This window comes from Haemaphysalis longicornis, unplaced genomic scaffold (genome assembly GCF_048455015.1).
Source record: "Haemaphysalis longicornis isolate Haplotype H1 unplaced genomic scaffold, Haemaphysalis longicornis Haplotype H1 scaffold_7, whole genome shotgun sequence".
Classification (NCBI taxonomy): Eukaryota; Metazoa; Arthropoda; class Arachnida; order Ixodida; family Ixodidae; genus Haemaphysalis; species Haemaphysalis longicornis.
Window position 1 is genome coordinate 10,048,963 of NW_027526422.1, and position 17,436 is coordinate 10,066,398.

The following is a 17,436-nucleotide window of genomic DNA, read 5'->3' on the forward strand; positions in this document are numbered from 1 at the left end:
TCACCTTACTTGTTCCGCTTGCGCTTGCACAACTAAGCAACCCAGCGAAGTCACCTCAGGCCACGCCAGGGTTCGTCTCCGATGCGCCAAGAGCCCGAACGATATCCCGTAACAAGCTGCTGCGTCCTTACATCGATTCCCGGAGACTCGGAAGACAGGCCACCCGCTGCCTCGCAGCCGGTAAGGTACGATCAAAATACAACCATCGAGACGGAACAGCGCATCGAAGCGTGTGCCTTCTCTTCCCCGGGACTTGAGACAGCGCCACATCGCGGGAATTACAAGATGATTTTGTATCCTATTTTACTTCCACATGCGCTCTGTCAGAAACTCGAGAATGGAAACGTGCCAACGGAGAATCAGGGCTGGGTGCTGTTGCGATGTTTATGAGGGGGGGAAATAGGTCGCGTATCTACCTCCGTCCCTGCAAGCGTCTTCGAAAGAGGATATCCTACTCCCGGGACTACCACGTCAGTCATTCTCCTCTGTCATCCTCCTACTTGTCACGCTGTCCCTTCCTTCATAAATATATTGAAGTGTTTTTTTTTTTTTAATTCAATTCACATTTTTCAGTGCACTGCTCGCGCCATCTGTTGGGTAGGGCGCATCTTTTGTTATCTTTTGTTTTTGCTGCGCTTATAGCAGCTCCAAACATCTTTTGCTTTCATGTTCTCTTTTCTCTCATCCTTCCTTGACAGTGTTAAAAGTTTTTTTATTAATTTGTTACCGTAAAAACTAATCCAACGTGTATTCTAAATTTCACGAAAGCTGGTGTTTTCAGACTTGGTTATTTACCTATTTCTGCCTCAAACATGCCCGAGGCTTTTCTTTTTTTTTTTTTTTTGCGCAGAATAAAGGTTCCAGGTATGACGCACGCCAGCAGTTTTCGTAGTTTAGAACGATTTTGCCTGGATATACACTTTGTGATTTCGGCGCACGTTAAAGATCCCCAAGTGGTCAAAATAAATCCGGAGTCCTCCACTACGGCGCGCCTCATCGCCTGCGTTGCGTCGGCGCGTTATACCCCACAATCAATCAAGATATATATTTTGCGTGCAGGCAATCTTAAACTGTCTTTGGCCACGCAGCCAAGCGGTTGAATCGAGTGACAAAAGCACACAAAAAATTATCGCGTTTCGGTGCGCATAGAAATGTGTTTGTTTGTTTTTTTCCACAGAAACTTCTCTGGGAGTTATATAAAGAATGCTTAAGAATTGTATCGCGTTGCTCGACATGTTTCACGGAAGCGACGTGGCCATATGTTTTGCGTTGACTGGAACGTTAAGTATTTGGCCCACGGCCCCAAATTGTGCGCCGTGCGTTGGCCGCTTTGTAGACGTCAAGGGGTTTCGGGAAGAAACGAGGCGCTCGCCGATATCTTCCAACGGCGGAAAATGCGCGGGCCGTGGTGGTGTGCGGAACAAGTTTGAGCAAATCAGACGAAGAATTTGCTGTCGCGCAGAAAGCGGTTGCACGTGGAGTTGAACAGAAACTTTGTGACGTCTTTTTTTCGGAAATCGTTTGACGCAGCCTGTCAAAGCGGTTTGACTGCGCTCGTTTGACGTCGAACCAAACCGCAATCTGTCCCCGACGCTACACGAAGTTTCGAATTAGTCTACGAGAACTTTTCTCTAAAGTACTTATCGCAAGGGTGCTCTCGCTGTTGTTTTTTATGCCACGCGTCGGCGCGTGGCTGCCGGTGCTATTCTGCCACCTTGTAGTGTTTGACTTGGACTTCTTCCTCGTCCAACGGAGCTCTTTGTCGGCGGTGGAGAGCGGTGTTCCGCGCTTGTATCTCCCCCGCTTGGTCATCGTCTGAGCGAGCTCGGTGTCAGCCGCTTGTATTTCCCGTGCTTGTTCTGCATTGTGGCTTTCCCTGTGGCATCGCTGTCCGTACTAGAGGCATTACACCGCCACATCTTCTCGTTTCTTGCCTCGTCATTGTCTGTAGAAGCGGCGATACTTTGTGCCTCCTTTAGTCGTTTCTTTCGCAGTCAACAGGCTCGCTGTTATCAGCGTTCCTGCGTCACGACGAGGATGAGAGGAGGGGGGAACTCTTATCAAGTGGCGCCGTGCTTGGCGCATTGTGCCGAAGTCGTGTCACTCGATCACGGGTACACGAGGCAGCAGCGCCGATAGTGTGGGAAAAACCTGCTCAGCCGAGCGCTCGCCTGGAATATGTTACTGCAAGGACGCTTTGTCGTTTGGAAAACGCTGCAGAATCAATCGAGGATCTTCGTAATAGTGACTTACAGGGGGTGGGAGGGGCCCAGTAATTACACCGAATAACTGGTGGCGTCCTCGTGGGGAGTTTGTGGTTGGTGCAGTGAGCATATGCGGTACCAGTACCGTGTGAGAGTGCGTAATATCAAGTTTTGCTATCCTATTTGTCTGTAGCGGTAGGGTGCTAGGGGGAGCGCTGAAAATATCTTTAAAAATAGTCTTTGTTCTTTTTTTTAATCCCGAATTTCTGGTCACCTCCCCTCCCTGCACGCCGCTAGATTTCACCAAATTGATCTAATTGCTGCTGTTAGAACCGCTTTTCATCGCAGCGGGGGTTCTAAACTGGTAGGAAAAAGACGTTGTAATTCTTATAATCAGGGCCACTATAAAAACAACCAGGTGTTGGCTCAAGATGGAGAGTGTGGATACACAAATTTTTGAACATTTCTTTTTATAGTGCTCGGTTGTCGTAAGACCTTAGGCACACATCAAGGATTGCATGGCTCGCACCCTAGATCCTGTTTGCTCAACTAAGCTGTTCTAAAAATTCACACAACCAATAAGATAGAATGCGGTTGTACAAGGCGACACAGCTTGAACCCGGTTTAAACAGTGCACAGATGCGGTGCGCTATCCAATTTCGCGCGATATATTTTAAGCCTTGGTCTGGGTGCCTATTCTGCTTGGTTATTCTGTCGAGAATTTCAAGGAAAAGTAATTACTTGTGCAAATGGCCGTTCACGAGCTGCTTTCCGCGGCTGTGCGGAAAAAGCAGATATGCTCAGGCTTCTTGGGGGTTAAATTCACATGCATTACGTGGAAAAACAAGGAATGGCTGCTGCTCCAGCGTGGTGCAGCCGATTTTAAATAACTGAACTGAATTATTAAAAGTATTTTAAGAGCTTAGGCAATCAGGGGTGTAGTTGGCACATTAAGAATTCAGCGTGACAGCTTATGCTCTCTTGCTCAAATTTTTTAGCACAATCAGATTTTTTTTTCGCCTGATGGAATTGTTTTTCAGAAAAATTAAGTTTTCAATTTCGTTACTCCAGCATTTCCGCGCTTACCTTGCCACATGTTTTGTCGCCCATATTCACTTGGAAAGCAAGTTTTCAAAAATGTTTCGGCTTTTCTTTTTGTTCGGCTTGTTTTTGCATTCTAAAAATAACAACTCCATTGAAGATCTACTCTCCTGGGCCAACGGCTTTCATTCAAGCGCTTGACTAGCAGACAATAGAAAACAACCACAAAAGGCGGATTAAATGTGGATTATGCATTCTAAATGTTAATTATACATAAACTAACATAAATAGGTGGCGTATCGTTTTCCTAAAACAGTTGTGAAGCCGGTATATAGATGTAAATACCAGACTTGTGATTTATATCTGTGAGCGAGGAGTCAATTCACACTAAGCGAAATTGCCAGCGAAATTCCACTGAGTGAGTTCATCACAGGACACGTCGCACTTGCCTCTTGTGACTAGAGGAGTGGAGCCAGAGTAGGTTACACAGACCCCAGTAGCGTGCAAGCTTCCTAACGTTACAGCCACAGTTCCGCAGAACTAACTGCGGTCTAAAGTTTATTCAAAACACACAGGTGAGGGACAGTATTTTCGTATAGAATACAGGTGATGCACTGTAAGCCCAGAATACCTTACAGTCACGCACGACGTCTTAGGCGAATTCGTACAAATCAAGAAGATTTGGATTCGACCGTCGAGAGCTCAAAACCGCACTATCGAGTGATTCAAATATTCGGAGCAGGTAATCGATGACGCTATTGCACGTGCGAACCAATTGAGCCTAGTGCACATGCTACAGAAAAGATCGACGAGTTTTATACGCCGACAAATCTCGCTCTAACTCATCCGTCCTTCGCTCAAAAATGTCAACCATACTAAGGAAGCATTACTATCCTGGCTGTCTATCTCCTCTGAACTACTTTCTCTTTCGGCATTATCCTCGATGTCCCGGCTACTGCACACATCTCTATAGAACTCCTCGGCTACTATGACTATACTATCCCTATTTGTTATGACATTGCCTTGCTTGTCTTTAACTGCATACATCTGATTTCTCCCCCCGCCTACACGCCTCTTTACTGCTTTCAGGCTGCCTCCGTTACTTACAGCCTATTCGATCCTTTCCATATTATACTTCCGTATGTCAGCTGTCTTACGCTTATTTATTCGAAAGCTCCGCTAGTTCTATTCTGTCAGCTGGGGTGGAGATTGTCATGCTTTGCCGTTTCCTAATTAGATCTTTCGTCTCCTGGGAACGTTTACCAATATCCTGTCTAGCCATCTTGCCCTTGACTTCTACTGCACACCCCGTGATAATGCGTATAAGATTGTCGCGGGCTTCCTGTATCGTAAACTCTGCTTCCTCGGTAAGAGCTTCATATCAGTTCTGCAACGCTATCCGGAATTCTCCTACTTTACGTCTTACTGTTAGCTCATTGATCGGCTTATTTCGTACTAGCTTGTTACGGTCCCTCCTCAAATCTAGCCTAATTCTGGATCTTACCATACGGTGGTCACTACACCTTACCCTTCAAGCACTTCCACATCCTGTACGACGCCAGGGTTATCGTATAATATGAAGTCTATTTCATCTTTATGCTTCGAAATCGGGCTCCTCGACGTCTACTTCCGGCACTGCCGTTTGCAGAAGAAGGTATTCATTATGCGTAGGTTATTCCGTTCTGTGAACTGGACTACAAAGGTCCCCCCTGCTATTTCTATAGCCCAGCCCATACTTCCCAACTGCCTTGTCACACTCCTGATTCTTGCCTACTTTAGCAATGAAATCTCCCATAACTACGGTATATTGTGTTTTTACTTTAATGATTACTTTAGCCACCAGTAACGACAGGAGAAGTAAGGTAGGCTTTGAAGGAAATGAAAGAGGGCAAAGCACCTGGTGAGGATCAGATAACAGCAGACCTCTTGAAGGATGGCGGAGAAATTGTAGTTGAAAAACTGGCAAACCTGTATACGCAATGCCTAATGACCGCAAGTGTACCGGAATCTGGAAGAACGTGAACATCATCCTAATCAAAAAGAAATGTGATATAAAGGACTTGAAAAATTATAGGCCGATCAGCTTACTGTCAGTCGTCTACAAGGCACTTACCAAGGTAATCGCTAACAGAATTTCTGCCACCTTAGATTTCAGTCAACATAAAGAACAAACAGGATTCTGTTAAGGCTATTTAACATTAGTCCTTATTCACACGATCAATCAGGTGATATAGAAGTGCGCGGAGTATACTGAACCCCTGTATATAGCCTTCCTAGACTATGAGAAAGCATTTGACTCGGTCGAAACGTCAGCACTCATTCAGGCATTACGGAACCAGGGTGTAGACGAGCATTAAGTAAGAATACTATATGATATTTGCAGTGGCTCCACAGCTACCATCATCGTCCATAAGGAGGACAGTAAAATACTTATAAGGAAGGAAGTCAGACAAAGAGACAAGAGACACAATCTCTCCGATGTGATTCATAGCATGTTTACAAGAAGTATTCAGAACATTGGATTGCGAACAGGTGGGAGTAAGGGTTAATGGAGAATACCTCAGTAACCTCAGATTTGCTGATGACGTTGCCTTGTTAAGTAACTCGGGGGACGAATTGCAAGCATAATTATCGCACTGGACAAACAGAGTAGAACCGTGGGCCTGAAAATTAATATGGGGAAAATTAAAGCAATGATAAATAACCTCGGGACAGCACAGCGGTTTGAGATAGGTGGCTAGGCAGTGAAAGTGGTAAGCGAATATATCTACTAAGGCCAAGTTGTGACCCCGGATCCCAAAGATGAGGCAAAAAAAATTCGAAGGATAAGAATGAGGTCGACGGCATTCGGCAGGCATTCTAAGATAATGAATGGCAGCCTACCATTGGCCCAGAAGATGAAAGTGTATGACAGCTGCATCTTACCGGTACTCACTTACGGGGCAGAAACCTGGAGGCTCACTAAGAGGGTTCAACTTAAATTGAGGACGACTCAGCGCGCAATGGAACGGAAGATGATAGGTGTAACATTAAGGGACAAGAAGAGAGCGGAGTGGGTCAGGGAACAAACGCGTGTTAAGGACATGTTAGTAGAAATTAAGAAGAAGAAATGGACGTGGGCAGGGCATGTAATGCGAAAGCAAGATAACCGTTGGTCATTAAGGGTAACAGAGTGGATCCCTAGAGAAGGCAAGTGTAGCAGGGGGCGGTAGAAAGTTAGATGGACAGATGAGATCAAGAAGTTTGCGGGGATAAATTGGTCGCAGTTAGCACAGGACCGGCATAATTGGAGATTAATGGGAGAGGCCTTTGCTCTGGAGTGGGCGTAGATAGGCTGGCGATGATGATGATGAGGAGGATGATGATGAGGAGAATGACTATCCTGGATAATAGGTGCAAACGCTTCGTTGTTCGGTTTCCCCTCTCTTCTTATTTTTCTCTCCTAAGCCACCTGCGAACAGTTATTTCATTTTTATATTCCTCTCCTACCTTTCCTCTTTCCCAAAGTCAGGCACTTCCCCTTTTTTATATTAATTATGAATTAATTTCCTGTACCTGCCATTACACCATATGGTTCGGACTGCCCTTCACTCCCACGGACTGTGTTTTAGGAATAATTTTTTTTGTTTCACCGGTACAGCATCATTCCCCGTTCGTGGCTGACCCTTCGGGTCACTTTATGAAAACGTACACAGGAGACGTGCGGCACTGAATTACTAACGCTATCTGCGCACCAATTACGAAGTGCGCTTTATGAAACTGAAGTCCACTCTACCCTGCGGGCCTCAGATTGCAACCGCTATGCGCGGTCTAAAAATGGAGACCAGCGCAAATACAGAAACTCCGTCTTAAATTCTGAGTGTTTTGTTGCGTAGCGTACGCATTCTAATGTCTTCAGTTTGAGGCCGCCTATCTGCCTAAGAAAGCTCTGAAAACTCGGAGACGGCGTGCGTCTTTACAACTCTCTGAAAACAAACGCCTGCCCGCCCATGGATTGCAAACGACAGCGAGAGTAAATCTGAAGGAGCTCTCGCGGGACCCGTTAAGAAGTAGCCGGATGGTGGGTGGTGAACATTTAGATTTCTGAAGGAGTTGTAAACACGAGAACTTCGGATTGCTGCACGAGTTGCTCAAGTTTGCTGTAGGAGTATTTTTACCCACGTACTACAAAGTTGGAAAAACAAAAAAAAAAGCTCGTGTTTAGAACCAAATAGATATACCGGGTAGACAGAGAAGGTCTATCTGCATTTAGAAACCTTAATACCTTAGAACGGGTCGCTGAGCACTGGGTTTTCTTTTTTTAATATAAGAAGCACATGCTCTTTAGTTCAAATGGCACAAACAGGGTAGCAACACCAACGAACGAACGAATGTCGTTGGTTTGGCCACTATTTTTAGATTTATGACAGCCACTAAATTTCAGTAGCGATAGGAGCGTTGCTGCGGGGTAATGTAGGCATTAATAGCGCTCGACTGATGATCATGACCGGAGGTATTTTTCTGTTTTGTAGTTCTTTTTTTATTTCGTATACGTAGTGCGGCATTAAAGCAGATACAGCGTATTGCACGCACTATTGCTGAGCAGTACTTGCAATGGTAGGCGGAACTCGGGGCGGAAAACAAAGCATACCAAATAGTTAAAGTATTTAAATATAAAGCATTTTCATTTAACTACTCCCCCCCCCCCGTTCTTGTTCACGCCCTCTGTCGTCAAACATTCTTCTTCCAACTAATAACTTTTTATTTGTATGTTCTCACCCCTAGCTCTGCTTCTGCGCATCGTATCCATAATCCCCTTTTTGTGCAATTCGCGGCGACCCTCTTGTTAGATGCGCTGTTCGTTGAGAGAAAGTACGCTAGGTGATCTAGTACCATGACCACATGAAACTACGACGACAACAGGAAACGCCGACAGCCAGAGCGCCTAAGGGGCTTCGTCCCTAAAAATACCGAGCGCACGTGAGGTCGTGCCTCGCAGCGACCACCCGGCGTCGCCCAGGCCTGCGCGTGGGCTTACGCCACGTGAGGAGTTAACGACGCTTTCGTCGTCGCCGTCGTATATCTACCGGCGCGCCACGGGTCCGCCGCGTCGAAGACGATGACGACGAATCTCTCAAGCCATCCCTTCACAATACACACTTGGGGACGGCCGCCGGGCCAACTGACGAACAAGTGGAGGTCTACCGAGGCGAGGACGCGCTGCAAAAGGATTTGCCTTGCGCGGCTGTGCCGTCGAAAAGACCACGACGAAAGGGATGACGGTGATTGATGCTGAATAAAAACACTGTACTAATGATCTTCGCATTACACTGCCGTCCAAAACGGCTTTGCCCTGATGGGGTCCCGCTGCTCCTTCTCTCCTGCGATCTGCTGCCAATGCGGGGAGAAGTAAGGTCGACCCCCAAATCTGCTGTTTCTCCAGCCTTGCACCACTACTGTAAGTAGCGCCAATTTTTTAGTAGAGCATATCTAGATGACACCCGCCCTGCCCCCGCCATCTGCGGCGCGTCCACGAACCTTAGCGACTGGTAAATACGGGAGGCTCCATGAATGGGGTATCATGAATGATGCTGAAGGGAAATAGACATATTCCGGGTACTAGTTTTTTCGCACGACAATGCCCGAGGCAGAATGCTAATCAGTACCGCCTCGGAAACAGAAGGGCCTGGTTTCGCTGCCCATGTGTGCAAAATTGCAAAAGCATTATAAAGCGAAGCTCTCTATGTCTCACTTATGGCGGCGTAGGAAAAACGCACCGCAGGAAAGCCCACATTACGCTATTCGTTTCCACAAAGGGCACATAAACCCCACACCGCATAAACAGTGGTATGCTTTACATGCCTAATGGGTTCCATTGTGGTAGACTAATGCAGTTTAGCCTACTACGGTTGAACAAAGATGATGATGACAGAATTCTCCTACAGGCGCACAGATGCAACGTTGATCAAGGCACACGCTTAAACAACTTGAAGCCCAAATCAACGACGAGGCTGAGATAACCGAGTCAGCGTATTTAGATGACCCAGTTACAAACTAATAGATACAAAATCATAACATCGAATTAGGTTAGCTCAGCGTTGTCGTAAATTTGGAGTTTGGCTGATCGGATTGTGGACTTCGCATTTGCATCGGAGAAAGCTGCGTGTTTGAGCCATCTGTGTTCCAGAAAGGTACATTAGATTTTTTGTATTTCGAATCTGTGATCGGCACCATTCGAATGGGCCTGGTGCGCGAATTTGCTGAATGGCGTGGACTAGCAGTAACTGAGTGGAAAAGAACATCTGCACAGGGACATTGTGCAAGGTAAAACTCCTTGCGCGCCTTGCGTGTTGTTCCTGCGCAGATGAATTTTTTTTTTTTGTGCATGTGAAGGAATATGTTCGGCTTCGTCATTCTCTGAATTCACACACTAGGCCACTCCGAATGGCCATTGTGGAGCATTTTGGAGAAGACACCTTATGGGGACTCCTGTGCCATCTATTGACAGCTGTCGTTGTAAACGCTGCCGTTTATGCTAGTTTGGTATGGCCGGTGTGCATACATGCGTAATCAGTACAATCACGGGCAAAAGAAAAGGCGTCACAAAAAAGTTCAGGTAAGCTTGCACTCACGCGCAAGACTTGAATGGCGAAGCTGTTGTAGATGAGCACTGCCGGACACACAGTTAAGTTTCAGTATGATTGTTTATTTCCATCGTTGTGGGGCTAGTAATCGTCGTCATATGCATCGAAGAGGTCGTCGTCTTCTTCGTGGCGAGGGATGGATGCAAAGTCAACCTCAGCCTATGGTTCAAGCAGTGCGCGATTTACTGCCACTGTTTTGATGCCGCGTTGTAGGGGTGGCGGTCACGCCCTTCATCCAAGTACCGAAGTCCTATTTGATCTTCAGCTTCATAATTTAAGTCTTTAATGCGAGAGCATTGAATGGCTAATTGAGCGAAAAAGTTGGTGTCCGCGTCCGGCGTCTGTAGCAGCAAAAAGGCGCCTAAAAATCGCAGCGGCTGCAATGCATAGCACATGTCTGCAGTGGTGCATTGGTCCACGCTTTCCCAGAACTTTCCTGACATTGGCTTAGCATTAATCTTCGGAGTCTAACGAGGTTAATAGGCACCCACAGCTAATTTTTACCTGCATAATGAGTTTGACGTTGCTTGGCACGTCGTTAACCTGAGTGTTAGGGCTATCTATCTACTACAGGGGAGACGAGTATACAGGTGCTACGTCCACAAGAAGAAGCACGAGGTTTGCTCAACCTACGGCAGGCTGGTTCACCGAATGGATGTGTGTCCCTCTCCGGACCGTTGCTAATGCAGTGCCTGTGGACTCGCCAACCCCATGGACGAAAATGAATGTGTCATCAAGTGCACCCTTTCTGGCAAAGGCCATCCCACGAGCGACAAACGCTGCGCACAGCGCTACCGCCAGGCGTCGATGTGATTCCGACACAAGGTCATCCCTCTGCAGAAAGTGTATATTGGCGGCGCAAGCTGGATTCATAGATGAACTTTCAAAGCAGAGAAATAAGTCAAGTCTGCCATGTCTTTTAATCTCAGTCCCTGCAACACCATGGCAGCCGTATAAAGCAGGGTAAATTGTGTTGGGAGAATGTTGTACCGTTCCTATAAGTTTTCAGCTGTACGCATGTACACTTCACATACTGTGATGAAGCTACCACCGATAAACCACAAATTTAAAAGGCGCTGGCTTCACGCCGAATCAGTGTGCGATACGATGGCAAGTGAAGAAATTATCATTGGGAATATTTCTTAGGGTATAATCCACAAGTACATCAAACGTCGTTTACTTCTTCTACCACGGGACCTCAACAATTATAAACGGACCTTTTAAAGAATGCCTAACGCGCTTGGGCTGAAATCCCAAAAATTGTAAACGCGATAAAAAACGCAACATACATACATACATACATAAATACATACATACATACATACATACATACATACATACATACATACATACATACATACATACATACATACATACATACATACATACATACATACATACATACATACATACATACATACATACATGGGAGGTTCCCGCTTGAACCCATTCCCATTTCATCCTTCCCGCTTGTTTCCTCCCGTTTCAACCCGGCGCAAAACGCCCTCCCCTTTTCGCCCTTTCCCATTTCGCCTGTTCCCATTTGAGTGCGTTCCCATCTGCACCTTCTCGTTTGTTCCGTGCCGCTTCAACCCGGTACAAAACGCCCTTTCCGTTTCGTATTTTCCCATTTAGCCCCTTCCGAAATAACGCACCTAGTTTCTACTCGGGTGACTCGGGCCGAGGCGTGCGGTTTTTGAAATTAATCCGACTGATTAACTCCTGATGTTTTGAGTTACGTCCGACGCACCCGACAGTAAAAATTACTTGCGTCAACCGTAACCTGAAAATAAATTGGAGTTACATCAAACATTTTTCACTGTAAAAAAAAAACAAAGTATGCAGATGCCCTATTAACCTGCAACCTTTTTGCGATGGTCCGTTTTACGATACGCGGCGGCAATTAAAAAACAACACGTAGGTGGCTGCGTTACGTCCGACCCGGTACAGCGTATTAGTTGAAACCATACCCTTCCGTCTGCTTCTGCGTTGGCCGAGCGGTCTGGAACGTGTTGCTCTCATGCGAACTCGCGGCAGCCGTGATGGTTCCAGTCCCTACGGTTGAATATACGAATGCACGTGCACTTAAATGCAACACACACAAAAAAAGAAAGGACGAGAATTAACAAAGTAGAACCTTTCCGCGGTCGCAGTGCCAGTTTGTAGCGTCCGTAGCTCTTGCCGAGAATGAAGTTGGGTGTTTTAGGAAATGCAACTATTAATTTATTAGGGGTAGTACAGGGCCACTGTTTTATTTCTACGCAGGAAAAAGATCTCGCGAAATACTATAATTACCAGATCTACCTAACTACAGAAAAAACGTACTTTATGAAAGCGGTAACTGTTATGGGCTAAGTTAGTGGTACGATCCATTTTAATGTGTGGCTAACGGTCACTTTATATGCAAATGTCTGTAAAAGAATGGCCATTGCAGTCTAAAGCCGAAATTTTTGCTCGGAGAAAATAGTTCGCACACATTTTCAATCCAGGCGCTAAGAACACCCCAAGCTGTATTCTCTTGCGTGTACTTTTTACGGATAATACTCAGGCGGGCACACAGTACGTGGAAAAAGCAAAACCATAGAGAGTTTTAGCATATCGTTACCGTGTTTGCGTTACCGTTTACCGTGTTACCGGGAGCCGGAGTTTCCGTAGGCCGCTGAAAACGGTAAGACACGTTTTAGTACACCGTTTGCGGTGCGTATTCCGGCCGGGGCGGCGCAAGTAGCGACATCTGATGAATTAGTCTCAAAGCAAATCACGCATAATTTTGTTGCTCATATGTATTTGCTTTCGTTTAAAGTGGCTTGAATACTTCAATTTTCGGGTGAAGTGTTCACAATAAATGTAGTTTTGAGAATGCTGTAGCCATATTCTGTAGAGCTTTCAAAAGAAAACGTGTCGGTGGCGCCATCTACCGAGTAGAGTTAGAGTCAAAATAAAATAAAATTTGCCCAGAGCTAAATATTTTGCCAATAAATGAGTAAACTATGTTGTAGTCATTACTGAGTAACCTACACTACCTAGTCCTGCACAATTCTAGAGGAGTAAATGAGCACTGCGAGCTCAGAAACTTGTCTGAACTATTTGAGGCGGGCGTTTTGGGAACGGGTTGAAACGGGAAGGGTGTTTTGGGAACGGGTTGAAACAGAAAGCGGTCTGACGGGAAGGGCGTTTTAGGAACGGGCGCAAACGGGACGGGCCAAACGGGAAGGGCGTTTCGGGAATGGGTTCAAGTGGTACGGGTTCAAACGGAAACGGGTTGTTTCGGGCTACACCCACATACATACATACATACATACATACATACATACATACATACATACATACATACATACATACATACATACATACATACATACATACATACATACATACATACATACATACATACATGCAGTGACTACGCAGGGGTGTGCGCGTATTTGTTTATTTATTTATTTTCCCTCAAGGTGAGGACATCAAAGACGGGAATGAGTACATAATAAATACAAGTAAAAAAATAACGGAAACTGCGCAATCAGGTAACGTCACCCGAGACAGGGTATACACCAAGGGCTACTTACAAATAATATTAGCGACAGCAGCTTTGAACAAGTCACAATCGGGTGCGTCAACAATGACATGGGAAAGGCAACGGAAATAGGCCTTGCGTCTGGTCCTCATAACGGTTTCCCAACAAAACTGACGAGACTGATCAATTCCCCCCCCCTGGTAAGAATTTCCGCCTTCTTGCTGTGTTTACCACATCTGCCTGCCAGACCGTCAGCAGGAATAGGTAACATAAATGCTGCAGCATTCCTTCACGTACTTCAACTGGTTGCTTCCTCATCGGTTATGTAGTTTTTGGGGTTGGGGAAGAGGAACTACTTTCGACAGATGTAATGGGACAGTCTGTTGCAGTAACAGAACAAAGTATTTAGGCGTGGCTGATGAAACGGCTGATGATGCACAGGCAGATCTGTAGAAATCGTCCTAATTTCGGCCCGCTCGCGTGGTGAACGCGCAAGCGAAGTTAACACTTGGGTAACAGCCTCACGCTGAGCTGGAGGCAGAGAACAAGCCGACGCGTCAAGAGCTATCGGAGCCGGAAACAAACAGCGGGTTGGCAACTCACCCTGACTACAGCGCACTTTGGCCCACAACGAGCACGCACCTCGACACGTTGTTCCGAGGGAGAACTGTTTTGTTCTATCTCCCGGAACATCGATCTGTGCCGCAAAGGCACTACACTCCCAAGCGCGGAGAAGTGGCGGAAAGGGGTGGGCCACGGGGTGTTATCTTCGCCTCGCTGCATTTGTTTCCCGACTAGGGAATTTTCTTCTACTCCGCCCATGAGTCGCTGTTCAAAGGGTTTTTCTCCCGACGCATTCACCGTCGCCGCCAATTTCTTGCGCTGGGGTTGGGGGGGGGGGGGGGGGGGGTCGCGATTACTGGTACAAGATTCCTGTGTTTCTTTCTTTGTATGTACGAAGAAAGGTCCGGAAGAAACAATCCACTTGATTCCACCGCGATGACATCCCGCGCTTTTAGTCGGCAGGACAAAGAGGTGGGAGAGGAGCAGTTGAAAGTACCAAGGGCGATACGAGTTTACTGTTGGCGATATTGAGCGTTTCCCCGGTGTTTCCTACTAGGCGCAGAATGAACAGGAGGACAGTAGCGCAAGCTTCCATCAATTTCTTCCCCTAGATAGGTTGCTCACTACATTGGTTGTGTCACAGAGTTAAGCGTCAACATTTGGTATTAGCTGAATTATTGCCGACAAGCGTACGACCGATTAGCTTTGCTAGACTCAAATTTATTCGCTGAGGGACAAAGCCGCTTGTCCCTTCAGTAGGGTAAGAAGTTGTGCTAGTTGGTTTCGCATCATGTTGACTGCGCTTCGCATTACAAAGTACGTTTACCCCGAAAAAATATTCCCCGCAAGAAGAAAATTGGGAGCAGTCAAAGATGTTTGTAAACCGGCAGCCGGAAAAACAATTCGCCCATATTCTCTCTTTCTCAAGACCCATTCTCTGCTTTAACTTCTGAAAACATCAACTAAAAAAAGAAAGAAAGAAAGTCTCTGGTCCCGTAAGCACTTCTTATGAGTTGGTAATAAAACTGAACTCTGAAACGTGTTCTGGGCCGGGCAGAGCACCCAGGTTTCTAGCAACTGCTGCACCGCATAGATAGGGCAACAGCAGAGGCCTGGATGCCGAAGAGCTGTTGCCGCCACCTCAGCCTTCTCCACTTCTCACGTGACTATGCGCATTCTTAGATGCTCCCTGTGAGCGTGCGCTCTTCTTTTTTTCTGTTGCGTTCGTACTATGTAGAATACTTCTCAGGATCCGAGCGCATTGGCATTGCGGCTGCTTTGAGGAAACTTAAGTGATATAAGCCGCAGGAAGTTCTAATTCTGACTGACTCGAAAGCAGCACTACAACTTTTGCAGCGTGGGATCCCCACGAAAAGGGACTGCCAGTGCTCCTTACGACTTGTGCAAGAACTCAGCAGCAAGGGTTTTCATGTGCGGTTACAATGGATTCCATCCCATGTTGGCGTCAAGGGCAATGAGACCGCGGATCAGGTGGCACGGAATGCGCTGCAATTTGCGCCGACTGTTAAATTTTCCGCCAATCACTTGAACTACTTCATGCCAACAGTCATCGAACATTTCAAGTCCTTGGGAAATCCCTATCACCAGCCTTGTGTTACAAAGTGACGTACTAGATCGGAGGCAACATTGCTATACCGCATCCGAACGGGCTAAGCGAAGACCACAGCATTGCTATTAAAGGTGGGTCTCGTGCGATCGCCTCTGTGTTCGTCGTGTGCAGTGATAGGGGAATATGTTGCCCAGAATATGATGTCGAGCGGACTGCAATGCTCTCAGCGATTCGAAAGCTGGCAGCCCCACACAGCACTCTGGACCGCATCGTCTTTCCAAGAAGACATTGGATGCTGCGCAGAGACGTGTCGCGCCTTGTACTAAGCTTCCTTCAGGAAATGGAACTCGCAAACTCGTGGTTAAAGTACACTACCATTGACTAATTCGGAGGAGCTTGGGCGGAGCAATTGCCGGCATATCCAGCCAGGCTAACCCCGCCCGATCCCACACAACAACCACCACCAATAACCACAAAGGGAAATTTAGGGGCCGGAATTTTCGTCCCTAGTTTCGCTCACGGCGGCTTCTCCACTTGGGGCCCACTTCATGCTATCACATTAAAAAGCGTCGTTCCCGACTTCGTAACCAGTTAAACATTCGCAGCAAATATATACCGTTACTTTGTTACATTTTCCTTCTTTAGTTTCTTCTTCCCCACCCTCCCCTTTCTTAATGAATGTTCTGATGCACCGACGGTGCCTGAATACTTGTCCACTCAGACGAGAAGGGTAAAAGCAAGGGAAACTATGGCGTCAGCTGCATATTTGCACCAGCCTCCCTACTCCGTCTCCCGAAAAGATCGACCACCCCAATCTTGCGTTGGCGCAGAGTCCATCGACGCCTGTTTACTCCGTCTGCGCGGCGTCTGCGGGGCCGAAGTTATAGACACCCCTATCGGCCAGTATGGACCAAAGCATACAGGGACCGCCTATCCTGACCAAGGCCCGAAGGCCATTTTATTGACCTTCGATTGGCTTTTTGCCTCGTGCCCACGCATTGATCCTCAGCTGCAATATAGGTTAGTCTGTTGCTACTAAATATTTTTCTGCCTTCCTGTTTCCCTTTGTTGTTTTCATCACATCGTTGTATTGGTACTGGGTGAACTTTACGTGGCGCTATATTGGAGTCACGCTGCGGTTATTTGATGCTGGTCGCATTCGCAAATACTTTTAGGCGACCGTCTGCGTGAGCGAAAAAAAGGTGGCCCTTTTCCAGCCTTTTCAGGTCGATGGAAGGGCGCTGCCTCTCACCAGAGGAGGGATAACGAAAGCATTTAGAAACAAAGTGGTGCTGATGATGACGACTTGTCATGACGAACGCCAGCACGGAAGTTTCTGCTTCGAGCAAGGCATATTAGAATAAATAGGCGACGTATTCCAAACCCACGCTTCCATCATCGTCCTTCCGCTTTAGGTTTTTCTTTTCAGATCTACCTTCACCAGACATATAGGAAATAAGTCGGGGGATGCCGATGTGGCATCACGCGACGGCAACACGGATAATCTCCGGATAATGAACTTACAAAAAACAGTCACCCCTTTGGTATAGGTGTATAATTTTTTGAAATAAAGAAAGAAACTTGTTCTGCCTTGAGTGCCTTTGCTTAGGTATTAACTAACCGACTTGAGAAGGCGCTCGTCTTAGGCCACCTCCATTCTCTACCGGTGAGACCAAGCATGTGATATCGCGTGCCATAGTACTACTCTCTGTCCTTCACGTAGTAAAACGTTGCAAAAAAGTATTAAGGAATAGGACTGAAAGAAATTTGGAACTGGAAGCAAAAAGCATCCACTATGTTCTTGCTAACTTCTCCGCACATTATACGTTTGAAGCGTTGGATATTTTGCAGGTCGAAAAACTGCTATAACGCCTCTGTCTGCGTGCGCTTCATCAGTGCGCATCTGTACCGGGTGAGTAG